The sequence below is a fragment of the Triturus cristatus genome, chromosome 2_1 (assembly GCF_964204655.1).
Source record: "Triturus cristatus chromosome 2_1, aTriCri1.1, whole genome shotgun sequence".
NCBI lineage: Eukaryota > Metazoa > Chordata > Amphibia > Caudata > Salamandridae > Triturus > Triturus cristatus.
In genome coordinates this window covers 869,313,777-869,333,801 of record NC_140581.1, presented here as the reverse complement: position 1 = coordinate 869,333,801, position 20,025 = coordinate 869,313,777, and the positions used below count along the sequence as shown (strand labels likewise).

Here is a 20,025-nt window from a genome sequence, read left to right as displayed (position 1 = left end):
CCCCCCCCCCCCCCCCCCCCCCCAATTCTCAGGGCATACCTTTGCTCACTTATCTTAACTCTACGCATTTTGATTAACCATTCATGCATAGATGGAGTCTGATTTGAACGCCAGTTCTGAAGAAGCAGCGATTTAGCTACTGCCCTACAGATATACACCAGTTTTGCAAATGGTACAGAAAAATTAAGATAAGGATCAAAACCATAAAGCATAAGTTTAACATTTGGAAATAACTGGATATGAAAACTTAAACGTAGGAAGGCAAAGATATCCTCCCAAAAGGCTTTCACCATGCTACAGTCAATTATAACATGAGTCCAATTAGCTGGGGCAAAGTTCAGGCATCTGAAACAATTGGGTACAAAATTGCTGTACATTTTAGAAATTACCGCCGGGGTACAATATAGAAGCAACTTACCAAAAAATAACATTCTGCGCCAATTAGCTCCCCTTAAAGTAGAAAAATTGAACTTATTAATGGTCCGCCAAGCAGTCAAACATAAAACATGATTTTCTTGTTCCCACCATTTTTTGACAGCTTTGGAACCCAGATCCCCTTGTCTAGATTGAGCTAGAATACGTTTCCACTCACCGGGTTTCCTTATCAGAGTATTATTAAAGAAAAGATCATTATTTAATGAGGAGATCTGAGAAAATGAAATGGGAGTATACTGTAACAAGGATTGATACATTTTTTTATAAGACCCGATTAACAAAAAATTTCCTAAGAGTAGTACTCGCATCTTGGACGGGGTTATCCAGCTTGACTGTTGTAAAAAAAATCGCCCACTTTGCTGAAACCAGCTTTAGCCCAATAGGCCATTAAGTCAGAGCCTGGACTCATCCCACTAAATGAAAGTAAGGAAACAAGAGAAGAGGAGGAATTAAAAAGAGAAAGAGAGTATCTTTTAAGCATAACGGTGCGCTTCCTAAAAAACCATGCAATTATTTTATACCTAACCAATTTGGGGGATTTAGGTACCAAAAGAGGGGAGGGTATTTGACTTTCCGAAAAAATTAAGTAAAAAAAAAAGCTAATATATAAATTTCGATATAAAGTTGGAATTTTAAATCGAGAGAGATATTGGGCAAAACAGGCGCTATAATAATCTCTAATATTAGGAAGTGCAAGGCCTCCATTATCTGAATCCTCCAAAAGAGTACTCATCGCAATACGAGGTGTTTTATGTGCCCACAAAAAACAGGAAAATAAAGATTCAATTTTAGTAAAGAAAGTGCCTGAGAGAAAGCAGGGGATTGTTGAAAACAGAGAAAATTAAACAACGGTAAAATAGAAATTTTTATCAAGGCGACTCTGCCCAAGATTGAAAGCGGTAATTTATTCCAGCGCGATAACATTGAGCGAACCTTCTGAATAAGGGGGTCAAAATTCAAACGGTAGAGATCTTTAACTGAGGATGAAAAGAAAACCCCAAGATATCTCTTAGGTTTATTATTAATGCTGCCCAGAAGATCCGGATGTAATTCAGGACTATGATTACCACAGACCAATATTTCTGTCTTCTTTTTATTAATCCGATAGCCCCCAAAAGTCTCGAATTCCTCGAAAAGTTGGAATGCGGAAACTTGAGACTGTAAATCGGATTTGATAAGTAACATAATGTCGTCGGCGTAAAGTTTTATCTTGGACATAAAAGGAAGCGGAGGTAAGATCTCAGTACACTTACGAATTGCAATTGCGAGAGGTTCAATGAAAAAAGCAAAAAGAATTGGTGAAAGGGGGCAACCCTGCCGTGTTCCCCGATTAACAGAGACTGACCCGACCATTTGTGAATTAATAATAATGTTTGCTTTTGCGCCCGTGTATAAATTTCGATTTAAGTTAATGATATTTGGCGGAATATGAAAGTGTGACAAAATAATAAAAAGTGTCTCCCAAACCACCAGATCAAAAGCTTTTTCCGCATCCAATAAAGAATAAGTGCGGGAATCCTCTGTGTCTCAAAATAATCTAAAGCTTCCGAGAGATAATGAGTATTGGTCAGCAGCTGTCTACCGGCAATGAAGCCGTTTTGATCTTCGAGAATCAAATCCGTGGAAATCTGATTAAATCGAATAGCCAATAATTTAGTAACGATCTTATAATCAGAATTTAGGAGGGTAATTGGACGGTATGAATTAGGATCTCTAGCATCTTTCCCCTTCTTCAAAAAGCTAACCACAGTACCCTCACGAAATGAGTCTGGAATAAGAGCTCCTGCCAACATTGAATTGAGAAGGTCAAGAAAAATTTTTGAGAAGGCAGGAAAAAATACTTTAAAAAATTCGGCGGGTATCCCATCTGGGCCAGAAGCTTTCCCCAAAGGAAGTTCTTTCACCACGAGCTCTACCTCTTCCAAAGAGAATCCACCCATCATATTTAATTGTTCAATTTGGGAAAGAGAAGGAATCGCAGCCTTCCTCAAAAAGGCGTTCAATTTAGACTGATCAATTTCATGCTGATAGCTATATATTTTTTGATAATGACAATGCATTATCTTACCTATCTCATCCGGGTGAGTTGTAAATTGAAGCGTGGCTGGACAACTTATCCCCCTAATTAAATTAGACGCTACTTGTTCTTTCGCTTGCCAAGCCAAGAATCTTCCCGTAAAATTGCTTTCTTCGTAAACTTTCTGGTAATGACTACGAAAGAAAGCCTGCGAGAGTTCCACACCTCCGTGCGCACCTGAGGTTTCCGGCTCCAGGCTCCTCCCCTCCCCTTCGTTGCACGGCGAGGCTGATGGCAGACGGCAGTGAAGGACGCGGATTCCGGGCTCCGAGGTTACGAAACACTGTAACGGAGCGGAGCGGCTTTTTCTTTTCTTTTTTGTCGTGCTAAAAATTTGTGCCGCCTCGCCAAGGGGGGTGCCTTTGTTCACTGCAAAACGGCGTAGAGTGGAGCCGTTTGTCTTCTTTGGTTGTGTTGGATGTTGGAAGAGTTGGAAAGGACGCTGTGGTGAGCTGTACTTGTGGAGTTCTTTTTCTGCCTTTCTCTGCCTGCGTAGCGGAAAACTGCTGGCTTCAGCCACTGTCTTTGGACCTCGGTGTCTGTATCTGATGGGACGGCAGGACGTGGAATCCAGGTACAGCGGCTCTGGGCTTGAATTTCAATTTCAGGCATTAAATTAATTAATTCTCTGCTGCCTCCGTCTTTCTTTAAATATGTCCGTCTTTCTTTAAATATGGGGAAGCTAACTAATACACGCAAGGCAAAAGCGCGTCGTGTTCAGGCCAGCGAAGCAAAAATCGCAGCCAAGTTATTAAATAAAAATAAAGATACCATCTGCGATAAAGGCGATGCAGTGGATAAAATTGATAGTTCTGAAAGCTCGGATGAGGTGCAGGAGTCTTTCGTGGATTTTTCGAGTCCGCTTCCGGATTTTGAGGACTCCCAAAGTGTAGAGGTGGCATGTTCTTCTCCTGCTTCGGGTACTATTTCGAAACAAGAAGGTTTTACGGATGTGTTAAAAGGTGCTAAATCTTTCCCTCTTTTTGATAAAAAACATGCAGCATCTTGTCAGATAATTCCCGCTCCTGTATGTTCCTCTTCTGCTCCCTCATTCATTCAACCCCCAAACTTTTTGCATAAACCTAACCTCTTGGCACCCTCAACAAGTTTGACTTCTCCACTCAAAGAAAACCCTTTGGAACATTCCTTGAAAATTATGGACGACACTCAGAAAGAGGCTTTGTCCTCGGAAAATTCGGCCACAGCCGCTTCATTGTTCAGCAAGCTTCCCAAAACTGCTGTTGACTTAGTTTCAAATGATAGTCACCGGAGTCCTTTGTTAGATTTGGACACTGAGACTGTCGGCGAGATCCAGATGTCAGTCAAAGATATGCTAAATTTAATTCTGGATGAGGTTCGAGAATTAAAGAGGTTTCAAAAGTCGGAGTTGGCTTTGATCAATCAGCGATTGGATAAAATGGAGGATCTTTTTTCTACATTTCCTGCCCGCCTTCAAGAAGCCGAAACTCGCATTTCTAATCTTGAGGATCAAATGATCGAGGTTAAAAAAGATGCAAGTCGGCTTTCCCTTACTACACGTTCTCTAGAAACTAAACTGGACGATTTGGAAAATTATAATCGTCGTTCGAACCTTCGTATAGTGGGGGGTCCAGAAGGCCTTGAAGGATCCAGTACGTTGCAATGGGCTACCTCTTTTTTAAAATCAAAAGTGATCCCTAATCATGAGGGCGACTTAACTATTACGCTTGCACACCGAGTTCCTGCCCAGCCTTTTTCAAATTCTTCTCTTCCTCAAACAATATTAGTAAATTTTTCTGATATGCGGATTAAAGAGACTATTCTTTCAATGGCAATCCAGAAAAGACAATTTTTTGTTACTGAATCTTCGAAGTGTCGTATTTTTTCAGACATGTCGGCTTCCGCAGCTCGGAGGAGAAAAGAGATTGTGCATATGCTACAGTTGTTTAAAGCTAAAGGCGCCCAAGCGACGATAGCGCAACAGTCTAAGCTTAAAGTTTTGGTTAAAGGCAAATTTTTTATGTTATCCGATATAGCAGCAGCACAGGATCTGCTTAAGGAGATTTCGACCTCTCAAGCTAGTTAGATTGGGAGGAGTATATGTTGAGCTATGTCTTTTTCTGTCCATAGGATGCTATAGTTTTTTTTTCTGTGAGCTGATTAATTGGAGGGGGGGGGGGTGGGCTATGAGAGCATGAAGGAGTGCGGAACCCAGGGGGCCAAGGGGGTGTTAACAGGTCACCCCAATGAAGTGGGGTAGGTTCCTATGGTCTGCGTGGGAGGAGGAAATTTGGCCATTGGAGGGTAAGGTTTGGGGGAGTGAGGGTGGTGATGGTTGGGGTGGGGTTGTCGGTGATGGGTGGGATGAATCAAAAAAGGAATTTGATGGTGTCAGGATATGCTTATTTATTTTTTCTTCGATTTCGATTCTAAGTGCCAGAAGGTATATAATGTGCAAGGGGTGGTCTGATGATATCTGTCTTCAGCTAGTTAAACTCAGATCTCAATGTCAATGAAAGAAGTGGTTTTCCCGTAATGTTAATGGTTTAAACAATATTAAGAAAAGGCGTGCTGTGGAATGCTGGTTAAAGGTTGAAAATCCATCCGTAATTCTGCTACAAGAGACTCATATTCCCTCTTCTAAATTGGACGAGTTTTCTATGTTTAAATCACGGGCTTCGTTTCGTTGTTTTGCATCATGTGATGAATCTAAAAGAGGGGTGGCGATATTTTTAAATAAGAATATTTATCCTGAAATTATTCATTCAGAAGAGGGAGGTTCAGGACGTTGGTGCTGGGTCTCTTGCAGAGTTAAAAGTAGACATAGACCTTTTACTTTTGTATCCTGTTATGGGCCTTTAAATGACTATTTCAATATGTATGAAGATATGTTTCAATCTTTATCAACGGTATCAGGCGATATAGTGATTGGTGGTGATTTCAATGTTTTGATGGATCCCAAAGTGGACTCATCTTCACAATCAAAAAAACAACTTAAACCCAAAGTTTTTCACACCATCTCTAATTATATACGATTATTGGATCTCTCTGATCATTGGCGTTTAGACAATCCTTTTAAAAGAGAGTATACTTGCTGGTCGAGCAGATTTAAGTCCTCCTCTCGAATTGATTTTTTTTTAGTTTCACGCAAACTTAGGCTTGGTTCTTATAATACGGTGTATAATGTATTTTCCGATCACGCTATGCTCATTAGGGAATTCATTCTTGGGGTTATTCGAAGCTCCCCTAAAAGATGGGTTTTCAATCAAGTTTATCTTAATGACGAAAAATGGGTTTCCGAAGTAAAACATGAGATTAGAGAATTCCTAACGCGTAATTCTGGCACCGCCTCTCCTAGTATTATTTGGGATGCTTTAAAGGCTTTTATTCGTGGTATCTGTATTGGAAAAGACGCTGCCACATCTATAGAGGCTAGGGCCATAAAAAAAAAATCATTAGAACATCGTATACCGGTTCTCAGTGTTCAAAGACAGCAAAATCCTTCCAGAATTATCAAAGATCAATTAAATGAAGCCAAACGAGAATTTAGTTCATTTTTACATGAGCAAGGAGAGGCTTTCTAACAAAGCTCTGATTGGATGGGAAACCCACGGATTGATTGATTGACGGTCCCAAAATCATCACAGCGACCTTCCACAAAAAGAAAAAGAGTATCAACATGGATGTTATCCGGTGCCATGCACTTACAAATGACAGCAAAGAAGAGGAAGAAGAAAGGTTTTACAACAGACTGCAGGCCATCTGGAAAAATGCCTTGAGAGATACATCACCATACTGATGGGGGACTTCAATGGCAAGATTGGAAGCAACAACACTGGGTACAAAGACGTCATAGGCAACCATGGCCTCGGCGACCTGAATGAGAATAGTAAAAGGCTCGCAGATCTCTGTGCCCTGAAGAGTCTGATGATAGGCGATAGTGTATTCCCACACAAAAGAGTACGCAAGGCAACGCGGGCATGACCAGACCATTCAACAGAGAATCAGATCAACCATGTCTTAATTGACAGGATGTTTTGGAGGTCCCTACAGGATGCGAGAATGATGAGAGGAGCGGACGTGGCATCAGACCATCACCTTGAGATGGCCAGGTTAAAGATGAAACTGAAGAAAGCATGGATTGAACCGACAAACCAACGCCAGTGATATAACGCCACCCTCCTCAAACATGCACAGAAATGAAGTGAATACCCAGTCACCCTCAGTACCAGTTTCAAGTCCTGCAAGAACTAGAGGACGAAAGAGACCGAGTAGAAAGTCAGTGAGAGAAGATCAGAGAAACAGTGACATCAACCTGCCAGGAAGTACTGGGTTCCAAGAAACATCAGCATAAAAAATGGGTCCACGAGACCCTCCACAAAATCCAAGGGAGAAAGGAAAAGAAAGTCGCAGTCAACACCAGCCGAATAAGAGCAGAAAAAGGGAAAGCTCAAGGTGAATACACCAAAACCAACAAGGAAGCAAAGAGAAGCTGAAGAGCAAGCGAAGATTCATCGATGATCTTGCCACGGAAGCCCAGGAAGGAGCAAGCCATGGAAACTTGAAAGAACTCTACGACATAACAAGGAAACACTTCGGCAGACACAGAAAGCCAGAAAGACCTGTTAAAGACAAAACTGGGTAGACTATCATGGGTAACGAAGGCCAACAACATGGACGGACGCGAACTGCTGTAGCTCTGCTCGATTCCAAGTGCCGCCGAGAATTAATCCGACCCAAAGATCTGCAAACGCTGTAAAGAATGAAAGCCCAGGTCTGGGAGTAAATGAAGAGGAGGCTGGAGACGAGCCAGCTGTATCCGGGGTCCTGAAGCCATTGCGCCCCGCACCCAGGCCCAGAGTCCCACAGTGACCGCGTTCTTGAGTACTCAACTGAGCTGCGCGAGGGTGGCAACGAGCCTGCGACAGTCCGGAGCCTCAGACTGTGTTCCAGATCCTGGGCGAGTGCCTATCGCCAGACTCGGCTCGGAGGCGCGCGGCGGACACCCCTGGGGCGGCGGCCATGGCTTGAGAGGCCGAAGACCTGACTTCCCCATCAGTGGCACATCTAAGAGGGTGAGAGGGGTCATAATCGTTACTGGGGCCAGCAATGCCCATGGGGACTGGAAGTGAGCACTGGGCCTGCTCGCCTTGAGTTTCAAACAAAGTGCCCCGCTTGGCCTTCGCCAAGGAGCGCCGCGTGCCCCTGGGTGGATACATCCGCCGAAGAAAAGAAGGGATTCCCTGCACCGCGTGGGGGGGGGGGGGGGGGGGGCTCTGGTGGCGGATTGTATCTAGAGCCGAATATTGTACTGGCAGCAGTCTCCAGATCCTGGGCACACAGTGAGAATATCACCATAATGAAGGGTGAGTAGAGACGCGCTGTGGTCAGTGCAGTGTGATTTACTGTGTTTGAGTCTACCGGCCTGAAGTGGGGGCCGCGAGTTGTGGTCAGGGTGACTAGAAGAGTCATTGAAGGTCACGGGGCCTGTCCATGGGGTGGAGTGGATTCCTCAGTGTGTGTGATGAGCCTGTGGGGCCACCCTTTCCTCCACAATAGTGAGGACTCAACTCAGAGGGAATATCAGATTGCAGTAGTCGTGCATCTGCAGCGGCTTCGCCATCCACTGGGTGAAACCGGAGAGGCCGCGAGGGGTGCATAACAATAGCGCTCGGTGGTCAGGTGACGAGGAGTAGCCCAGGGGATATGGCAGTCACGACACGTGAAAAAAAAAAAAAAACCCTGGTGACCCTTGTCCACCGTGATCGCATCTCATAATGTCGGTGGATAAAGGAGCAAGGTCATGGAAAGTAAACTAGACGATTATGAAAGCAGGTCGCGCCGTAATAATATTAAAATGATTGGACTACCGGAACGGGTGGAAGGGCCCACACTCCAGACCTCTTCGTAGAGCCCTTCATCCCCAAAATCTCTCCAACTTCTTTACGGGAGAAAGGGCGCATCGAGTCCCGGGGGGCAGACCTAAGCCGGGAGCACCGCCAAGACCACTGTTGGTGAGACTATTTAATTTTAGGGACCCCGATGTAGTCCTCCATACTGCGCGTATTGCCCACCGGACAAATTTGAAAATAGCGTTGTAACATTCTTCCCATATTACACAGCGAATGTGCAAAGACTGCCAGTAGCCCCTACTGAGCCCGGACGTTCCTGCATCCGGTGTTGTCACACCCACAGTCTCGTGGCAGGCCCTTTGGACTTCCCCAATTATCTTAGACACTTGTATACAGGCATGCTAATAATGTCCTGAAGATGATCCGCGCATTGCTCACTTGGATCGAAACGCCGTCGACACCTTAAAACGCCTCATGCACTAAATGTGATGTCATTATTAACTGTGTAGAGACGTTACTTGCGATTTGTTCTGACCCATTTCATTATTGCCTTTCCCATTAATATGGTCACCAAAAAAACAACGTCATATCTTCTGTTTTGCTAAATCTAAAGATCTTGCAGACATCAGATAGGCTGGAGTCTGTCCGCTGCATGGGAGGGAGGTAGCTCTAATTGTCGTCACTCATAACCACAGCCAGATCTTAGATCAAAGTAGAAGAGTGTCATTCGACACAGTGTATTATCCTACACTCACCTGCATCCATGAAAAAGCCTTGGCTTGACTTTCTTCCTTACAGAACCAAAGCAGGTCCTTTGCCTCATTTCGGTCCTCCTCAAAACATCTCAAATGAGGAAACTCCCAGGGCTCATGTTTCAGACCTCCTTTTTTCTAATCTTTATTTGACGCTTAACAACATGGATCCATACTGTGGGCTGGATCTCTTATTCCTTATGCACCTAATACACAAATCATTCTATTACCAATGACTTATGAATCAAAATAAAACCCTTTCCCACCTTAATACAGTTGTCTCTTGGATAAAGATCTATTCCTTGAAAGTTAACAGTGACACAACCGAGGCTTTGATATTTGGAAGTCCACCTTACTGCTGGCCACCAAGCTAGTAGTCTGCTGAGCTAAGTACTTCAACCACTCGGGTCAGCAAAAAGCTCTCAGATTCATTTCTTACCAGTGTCTTTTTCAGAACACTTCAACCAGGTTTCACTATACATTGCTATTCTAAAAGGTTTTAACTTATCTAAGATGCTGTCAATACAAATATGAAATGTGGATACAAATATGAACTTGTAGAAGAAGAGAAAAGCCATGTTTTTAGTTTTTTGTGGAATAAAGGAAGTTTAGATTGATGTGCAAAGTCAATAGGAAGTTTGTTGCAGGGTCTGGCATTAGGTAGAACGTGCCTATTTCCCTATTGCTGGCCTTGTGTATCTTGGGAAGGGATAAAAGAAATCTTGAAAAACAGATTGAGCAGGAGTTTACTGCTGAAGACAGCATTCTAATAATACAGGTTCTGAGTTGCAGGCGACACAAAGGCTAATACAGAGACTCTTAAAAAGTGATTCCTTGCCAAAGCAAGCCAATGCATATCCACAATTTGCCTTGACAAATCCTATCTGTCTGAAGATCCTAAAGTAAGCCCTGGAACCAATGTTTGAACTAACAACTGAGTTTTGCACTAACTGAAGATTAGCGATCAAGAATTTGGAGAAGTCAATGTACAAAGAATTTTCAGTATATAGGTAGGAAGTGATCACAGCTTGGTCCATGGTTTTACAGTAATGAATGGGAAGGTGAAGGATAATTTTTCGTAATGTCTTCAGACATAAAAAAATAAAATGCCCATGTGAGTCAATTAGGTGACTGAGAAAAGGTTTACATGGGAGTTAGAAGCAGAACCACCTAGCAGATCTGTCTTTGTCATTTGTGGCTAAGAGCAAATTGTTGTGAATAGTCCTTTGTTGTAAAAAGCTAGGAAATTGTACTGAAGCAATGCTTATACAGAGTCAGCCAAATGGTACAGGCAGTAAGGAATTTAAGGTCAGGACCATGAGGCGAGGATTAGGCTGTTCTTTCTTCATTTTGCACCAGCAGCAATTATAAAGATGTATTCAAACATCACAAAACTACATTTCCCATAAACATTGAGAAAGAAATAGTCCATCCAATCGGCAGCCAGCATATTTCCGAAGAGCTTCCTGCCGAAGCTTTATCCCCCTCTTTCTTCGCTACTCCGGGAGCCTCAGCTAGGTGCCTTTATTCCCTCTGTTATACCTACAACTGTCTCTGATATTGAGGCACGTTTATATCCATGCGAGAGTCTTATTAGGTGGGTCATGTAATGTAGAATATGTTTTTACTGTTTTATTGCTGACTAAGCGTTTGCTTTCCACAGCGCGGCCGCGGGACCGTTCTCACCCCTACGCGGCAGCTCCCCTGCCTCAGGCTCTGTATGCATGGTGTGGTCGGCCGACCGCTAGAGGGGTGCTGCGCTCCGTTAACTTGGCGATCAGTGCACTCTACCCCCCGGAGGCCAGGGCATCACTTTCACCTGCTGGTTTTTGAACACGGTGAAGCACAATCGGTCGCTCGGCACACAGGAGCTCTACCGACTACTTTTTGCGCTCTTTCATTCATTCTGCACACTGTTTGGGCTCTCAGAGCCACCGCCTGGAGACGGAACACTCGTGAGGGTAAAGTTTTCATTGTTGAGACATGTCCCAGGTGGCTACCACCGCTTATCTCAGTGTATTATAAGGGAGCATTGTCCCACAGGCTTCCCCATACCGGCCTTGGTGTCCTGAGAAACCGGTCATCCTTTTTGGCAGTGCCAAGCCATTACTGCCCTTTATTATGGGACTGATCCAGTTCCCTTACCACAATGTTTGAGTCCCAGGGGCACATGGAGGAAGAGGAGGTTACTTACCTCATAATAGACAATCATTTTTGTCAGGTTATGGACGTATCCATTCCCAAAGCAGTCTTTCAAGTTGTGGCACCCCTGGAGCCGACAATTCTCTGCATTGAAGTGCAGTGCCAAAGACCCCTCACCATGAGGGAAGACTCAACTGGCTCCCAGATCTCCCTACCTCTAGGGCAGCCCTTGGCACCCCCGTCAGATACCAATCGCAAAAGTGCACACGGCCCTGGGGTCGATCGAGCTGCTGTTGCCTGCCTCAAAAAAGGCTTTCTTGTAATCTTAACCCCCACCTACTGACCTACAGACCCCAGGTACCTCAGATGGACATCTGAAGCGTGCCCTATCGCGCAGGGGAATCTCTTCGGGGGTTCCCGTTATCCATGAGTTGGGGAAATTTGTCAACACTTAACTCCCTTGATAAGGCTCAATCCTCTATCAAACGCACCGAGCCAGGCCGCTCCCTTTCACCAGGCCTCCACCAGAGGTACAGCCATCCGTAGAGGACAGTGGCAGGACTCCAGTCAGTTCTGTAACTTTTAGCCAAGCAGAAACTATGCCTGTCGTCAATAGGAAAAGCCAGAGGCTACTACAATTCTCATGGTGAGAGTTCAACTGTCTCAGGGGATTAGACTTGGGAGCAGATTGGGAGACTTTTTTCACAGTTGGGAGGCTCTTACGTCTGATGTATGGGTTCTTCAAACCATAAGAGGTTTCCACAGAGTTCTACGGCTCTCCTTTACAACCAATCTGACCCTCCCCCTTCCTTTCTCCCCAACCAAAGGGATTTAGTAGGAGGTGACGACTGGGCAACTCCTGCTCAAGGTCGCTAATACAAGGACATCCTTACACCCTCATGGTTTCCTCAGCAACCTATTTCTGGTGGACAAGAAGGATGGGGGTCAACGGACTGTCATCAATCTGAAAGAGTTCAATGATTGTTTGCCACTTCAAGATGGAGGGTATCCATCTTCTCACGGTCTTACTGCAGGCGAATGAATGGCTGGTGCGTCTGGATGCAAAGGATGTCTATCTTACAATGCCAATCTTCCCGCCACAGAGGTGATACCTGCAGTTTCAATGGGAGGGTCAGATCTTCGAGTTCGCCTCCCTTCTTTTTGGTCTATCTTCAGCTCCATGGTGTTTCACCAAGGTCTTAAAGCCAGTGATAGAACACCTACACACCCGAGGTATCCGTCTAATAGTTTACCTGGACCAAAGCCCGAGCCGACTTTCTGGTTATCTGCAGCAGACTATCAGTCTCCAGGAGTCGCTAGGATTCATGATCAACGAAGCAAAGTGGTCCCTAAACTCCATCCAGGTCCCTGCAATTCCTGGGGTTTGTGGTAGATTCCATCAAAGCCACCTTGAGCCTTCCATCTCGGAAGTTGACGAAAATCAAACATGAACTGTGGGAAGCCTTTACCAATCCTTCTATTTGCCTTCGCCACCTCACCCACATTGTGGGCCTATTGTCATCTTCTATACAGGTCATCTTCCAAGGGCCCCTCCACTATCGGGCATTGCAACGCCTCAAGATCTCGCACCTGCAACGGGGCTTCATGTATTCCCAGTCCATCGGACGAAGCGAAGGAGGAATTGCAATGGTGGATCACCCATATGGAGGCATTGAAGGGCCACGCCATATTTGGCTTCCACAAGACCTGATAATAGAGTCAGATGTCAGTGGATTGGGCTGGGAAACCCATTGCAGGGAATTCTACACAGGAAGAAAGTGGTCACCAACAGAATGGGCACTCCACATAAACTGTCTAGAGTTGATGGTGGGATCTTACGCAGTGAAGTGTTGGACCAAAGACACGGCCCAGTGTCGTGTCCTTCTCAAGATGGACAATGTAGCGGCAGTCCGTTACATCAACCACTTAGGAGGAACGAGGTCGAAAACTCTAGCCGTCTTGGCAAGAATGTGTTGGACTTACTGCCTGGACAAGCAGATCTCGGTCTCTGCGGAGCATCTCCCCGGCACATCTAATCAGGTGGCGGATTGGAACTCTCGCCATTGGCAAGATGCCAGTCTTTGGCAATTATACAGGTCCTGTTCGCCACCCACAGAACTGTCAACTGAGCAGATATTACATCTGGCACCAAGAACCGGAAGCAGTGGTGACCAATGCCTTCCTCCAGGATTAGAGCAAAGAGACAGGGTATGCATTTCCCCCTTTTTCCATGATAATGTGGATATTGACGCAGATTTGAAGACAACAGACAGACTTGGTGCTAATCACACTGATATGGAGATCTCAATTTGTTTCTGATCAAACTTTCTTGGGATTTTCCAATCCCTCTAACCTTAATTCAAGATCTCCTCCAGGATCCCCACGGGAATCCATATCAACTGGTCCTGGCGGGCTGCCTCTGTCTCATGGCATGGAGGATTACAGGGAACGCTGGACTGTCCCAGGAATCTCACAAGAGTCTGCCGTCTTACTGACTAAATCTTGGACAAACAGCACGAATAAACAATACCACTCAGCCTGGTCCCAGTGGTTGGATTGGTGTCAAAGGAAAGTGGATCCCATGGGGTCACATGTTGTCCACATTCAAAAGGTCTTTGCCTCCCTGAAATCGGAGGGGCTAGCTTATAGGACCATTAATAGCTTTCGGTCAGTCATCTCTGCTAGTCACTCCCCAGTAGAGGGACGACCTGTGGGTAAACACCTGTTGGTTTGCAAACTCCTAAGGGGCATCTGGCTACCCATTCCGCCTGAACTCGGGTATTCCACATTATGGGACGTTAACATGGTCTTGCGTTTCTTTAAGTCATGGCCCTCAAATAAGTATTTGTCAACAAAGCAGATGTCAGCCAAGTTGGCTACTTTAATGTGTTTGGTGTCCTGTTGCAGAGTCTCAGGATGTGAGAGCACTTGATCTAACAGGTAGAGTGTTTACTCCAGAGGGTGTAACCTTTGTTATTTCTAGAAGAAGGAAATACAATTCAAAAATGGTTTCAAACCCGTCTTTTCCTGACGCTGCAAAATTGTGTGTGGTACGGGCGATTAAGGCCTATGAATCCATGACGGTGGAAATTCATCCTGAAGATGAACAACAATTGCTTATTGTCTTTACGAAATCGCATAGAGCCGTTTCCTCACCTACTACTGCCGGATGGGTCAGTTGGGCCATTCAGGAAACCGGTATTGATACCTCCAAGTTTGGGGCTCCTTTGGTTAGAGGAGCCATGGCTTCCAAAGCCTTTTCTTTGGGAGCTTGCTTAGAGGACATACTAAATGCAGCAGACTGGTCCTCGGATTCAAGAGGTTTTACTTCAAACCAGTAACAAGTTTGGCATTATTAGTGGTGGAAAAGCTTTGAACCAGCCTAATCCTCGCTTCTGGGTCCTCACATACAACAAAAAACTTCCTAGCTAGTGTAATGGAAAGTTTCAATTCTATTAATGACACGGAGGCGAGGATTAGCCCACCCGTACTGGTATGTTCATATCACGCCCACCCTTTGAAGAGTTATTTGATCATAGAGTATTCAGGCATGCTCATGCATTATAGGTATTCTTATCTACTTAACTTGAACTGTTCAAATGCGGGTTTGAAATAGTCAATCTGCCACACTGGTCTTCTCTGTACAACGGTGTATTACATACCAGTTTCTCTTTTTCAGGCCTGGATTCTTCCAAGCAGGAATAAAGTCCCATCTTCTGAGCTGTGTTCTCAGGAAGAAACACGGGGATAGAGAAAGAAAGCTCTTCAGGGATATGCTGGCTCCCGATTGGATGGACTATTTCTCTATTTCTTTCCCAATGTTTATTGGAAATGTAGTTTTGTGATGTCTGAATAAATCTTTATAATAGCTGCTGGTGCAAAATAAAGAAGAAAGAACAGCCTAATCCTCGCCTCCTTGTCCTTAATAGAATTGAAACTTTCCTTTACTTTCTGATAGCTAGGACATTTTTTACTAATGAACGGCCTAGTTGTCCTCATTCTGGTTTCTTGGTCGAATAACGCAGACCGAAGGTAGCAAACTATACATAGAGAGAAAGTGGACTTACCAAAATATGCACTTAGTCCAGCACACAACAGGACACTTCAACAATAATGAGGTGTTAAGAAAGCTCTTTCCAAACCTCATTCCCAAATTGCAAAATTAGTATAAAGGGCAACAAGAAATTAAAGGAACAAAATGTTCTTCTCTCAAAAACTAAATATCTTAACCCCTTGTGTGCCACGCCCTTTCCCCGCCCTGTGCCGGCCGTTGCATTAGCGGGCGGGGTTCATGACGAGCTTGACTCGTCATGGGCACAGCGCAACCGCGGCCCATGACGAGTCCAGCTCGTCATGGGCACAGAAGGGGTTAAATGAAAAGCACTTATTGTTTTGTTTAGAAGTACAAAAAGCCAGGCTACGGTAATCAAATAAATATTATTTTCAAGAGCGATTCTGTCCTGTTATGGTAATGTTTGATCAGGACAGTAAGTGTTATAAATGAGTTAGGTATGCTAAGTCTACAGAATGGATATTAGGAAGAGACTGAATGAAGCATGAGGACATTTAGAGTGTGTACAACCAAGTAAGTGCCACCATTTTTATTTAATATGGACTGTGGAGTTAACGCAATTCATTGGCAGCGCGGCTAATCAAAAAGACTGGAAGCTCTGAACGAGTGCTAACCATTTGACGATTGGTACGTGTTTATTAACTCAACAAAGCATCTAAGTAGTTAAAATAGATTTGGGCAATAAGCTGTGTGCGCACAACTATTTTCCACCAGTCCTATCTGACGTACTTGGGAATTAACAAAGAATTCTTCTCAGACATGAAGTTGCTCTATGGAAATTATGCTGGCAAAAATACATTCCAAACATTGCTGTGATGGTTATGCTTTTGATCGCTGTCTCAAACAATAAATCCGAATAATTTGAACTTTATTGAAATTAATGCAATTAAGAAATAAACAGTTACGATGTAATTCATAGGGAATTTAAGTAAACACATGAGATATTTGTAGGTGAAAACATCTGAACCATCACTGGCCATTCGCGGACCAGCAAAAACAATTACCTTGCGCAGGGGATGCCGAAAGTAGGTTTAAAATGGCAAAAGTCATGAGAGATGTTTATATCAAGTGAGATGCCAGCCTGCAGTGTTTACTGCTGCCGTGAGGGGAATGGCCACCTGGTCCATCACTCTTGCCATGAGGGGGAACGGCTTTCCATCGCCGCAATCCAGTGCCGTGAGGGGAACGGCCGACCGGGGGATTACATCCCCAGAATTCCCTGAGCCCGCGCTCCCAGTGACGCCGCAGCTGCGCCAGGAGGCGTGACAAAAGCACCGCTACACTCCCGCAGCACGGGACGCCAGCCTGCAGTGTTTACTGATGCCGTGAGGGGAACGGCCACCTTGCCCATCACTCTTGCTGTGAGGGGAACGGCTTTCCATCGCCGCAATCCAGCGCCGTGAGGGGAACAGCCGACCGGGGGACTACATATTCCCTGAGCCCGCACTCCCAGTGACGCTGCAGCTGCGCCAGGAGGTGTGACAAAAGCACCGCTACACCCCAGCGGCGCGGGACGCGCGCGGGCGTGCCTGGGCCGCGCCCGGTCGAAGCCTGGGCCAAGGGCGGGTCCGTCTGCGCCCGTCCGAGTCCGGAAGAGGCTGGGCTGGGCCATACCCTTTGATTTATTTTAAACGGATTCAGCCGTATGGAAACATCACCTGACCAGATTGATTTCATAATCATATAACCAAGGTACAATGCATATTTCCCTCACTTGCAGGTTCAATGCCTTTATTTTTGTTAAATAACCTTGTTTCATATACATCTGAGCGTCTTGTCTGTAGTGGAATCTGAAAGTAACGTGTTTCCCCCCTCTCTTTTGCAAACTCAGACATTTGAAGATCAGCTCATTGCTAAACAGGATTTTCTATTATAAAGTGTTTTTCTATTGATTAGTCATGAGCAAAAGGAAGCTACCTAATGGCCAGGGGGGCTCGCAGAGGTGTAATGCAGTTGGCTCAAGTGGGACTATAGATTCCTTTCTGACGAAACCTGCTAATGTTATTACTAAGTAAATAGCCCTAACCGAAAAAAGGTTGTCTATGGAATCTGAGAAATTAGCCCTGGCATCAGCGAGGGAGGATGAAAAGCTGACTATCACTGGAGACACGGCAGGAATGATATCCTTGCCAATGTCTGGAATACCATCGATAGCAGGTCAATGCGAGGAGGGGGGAGCACCGAGCTGCACTTCCGTTGCAGTTTCGACTCTGGGTGAGGATCTGGGCAGCCCACCTCCCAAACTAAAGAGAAATGTCGGCAGAGAAACTCTGAGGAAATCACCGCAGCCTCAAACTCTCAAACCCCCTGTTGTTTGCACCTGTGAATGTAAAATTGAACTTTTGCTGGACAATCTTACAACTAAGCTGGGGTCCTTGACTAAGATTTGTTGGCGCCCATATTTTTAAAACTGGATGAAGTTGAATTGCAATTGAACTCTTTTATCTCTATGCATAAACCATGCTCCTCTGTTAGTGACATAAAAACAAGGGGGAGGGGGGACACCTGTCTGGAACCTAGTGGTGTGATCCAAGCGCCGCAGATAAACAGCTCCCAAGATAACACTGCACCATCTCCAATTCGTCATCACATTAACCACAAAACTGGGGAGCCCGCCACTGCTCCGTCCACGTCCAACACGGAAGGTCAGGTAAAAACTAAGGTGGACCCATCACCCACACAACCATCCTCAGTCCCAAACACAGACATAGCCAAAAATGTTAGTACTATTGACCTTCCCCCTGAATCAGCGCATCTAGTCGCCATCTTAACAGGGGTGCCCACACTTACTCCTGGTACCAAGGAAACAACTTTGGATCTTATGCATAAGATGGCTCATTGGTGTAATAAGAATGTGGAAAATGGCCCACAGTTCACTGCTGACATCATTATGGCCAGAAGGGTGGGGTGGGTAGGCTATGGGACTAGGAAAACTGTGGAGGGAGACTGTATTATTGTCAATTTTAAGAATCCTATGCAGGCAAGAGAATGGTAGGCTGTCAAGTTAGGGATGGTACTAAGTCCCGAATTAGAATAGCCTCTTTATTATCTTTTTATCCCCCTAAACCGCCCCCGAGAAATTCGGATTGGCAGTTTCCATTCAAGCCAGCCAAGCCCCATCAACAAAGAAATGTGAACTCCGGGTTAACTTTGACTAACCGTTTCTTACCTTTAGATTGCCCGTCGAGTCTTGATGAAAATGACTGACTATCTCCTGTGGTTATAAATACCCCAGGCAAGCAGCCGTTATTAAAGACCTCCACTAATCCATGTGTTTTTGTGCCTACACCTCCCCCTCTATCACTGGTGAATAATATATCTGCACCCATTTCTACCCTGGTTAATTCTGTAGCTCCTACCGTGAAAGTATTGTCCTGGAACATTGCAGGCCTTAGGTCTAAACAGGGGAACATTGCTTGGGAACAGTTTCTTAGAATACATCATATTATTGCTTTACAGGAAACATGGGAACCTGAAAACTGCTTTTACTTAGATGGTTTTGCTACATTTTGTAAATATGCTGTCCCCTCAAATATGGGAAGAGCCAGAGGGGGTCTGCTTTTAACGTTCTCACTAAAACTCTCTTATCAAGCAAAATTGATTGATTGTCGTTCACCCAATGTGCTAGCAGTGGCGTTGTCATGCAAGAATTTTCTATGTGGAAACTCCTTGCGGTCCCCGCGCAACACCCGTTTTTAACGTGCATGAAGAACTGGGAATTGGACATATCTCAGACAAGATTGTGGTTGCACCATTGCTGCGCTAGCTCAGAACCTGGGCATCCCCAGTGCCAAATCTAGGCCAGCTCATAATTGTCGACTGCTGTAGTCTGGATGGGCCCCACCGCAACACCCGTTTTTAACATGCATGAAGAACTGGGAGTTGGATATATCTCAGACAAGATTGCGGTTGCACCACTGCTGCGCTGGCTCATAACCTGGGCATCCCCAGCGACAAATCTAGGCCAGCTCATAATTGTCGACTGCTGTAGTCTGGATGGGGCCTTGCGCATCCCCTGGTTGAAATGCATAAAAGAACAGACCGGATGGCTTGGCTGCCCGGATCTGTTCCTGAACACAGGGGTATTGAGCAAAACTGCTATCAGAGCTTTTAAAAAGCAGTTTTTGGACAAGTGGCAGATGCTTAGGGAGGAGGCGGAAGTAGTAAAACCGTCTGTGAGGAGTTTTGTTATATTGAGTATGGGCCCACAGATGCAGCCTTATTTAACTTATGTTAACAAAGCATATCACCGCTTTGTATTGACTAGATTTTCCAGAATCTGGTCCCTTGGCTCTTGGCATCTCCCCTAGGCTACTCGAAGCCTGATTCGCTCAAACCCTACCCCTGCAACAATTTCTCAGACCAGGATACATTACATTTTATGTTTTTTTGCACTTTTTACGACCATCAGCGCAGGTCTCACATTTTACGACTGTTTAAAGATCGACAGTTTGTTCAAGTGAGGCTGGCTTTGACCTATCTTCAAATGCTATCTTCTCCCATAGTTTGCTTGTGGGTTGCAAGCTTTTTAATAGCGGCCATCAGATACAAGAAAAGCTTGTCGGTTCCAGAGTCAGTGTGGTCGGTTACTTAATGTGTATTTCATGAGACAGATGCAATATACTCTGGTGATTTATTTATTGCTTGTTTGTACCTTATATTGCTGCTCTGTTTGTATACCTATAGATGCTTGATGAATTTGTAAATTGGGATACC

General features: G+C 44.9%; 1 protein-coding gene across 1 annotated transcript in view; it reads right to left on the bottom strand.

Annotated features, from left to right (window-relative positions):
- Positions 1-20,025, bottom strand: part of SMC5 (structural maintenance of chromosomes 5) — a 680,994-nt gene that overhangs the window by 597,369 nt on the left and 63,600 nt on the right. The gene's annotated exons all lie outside the window — the stretch shown is intronic.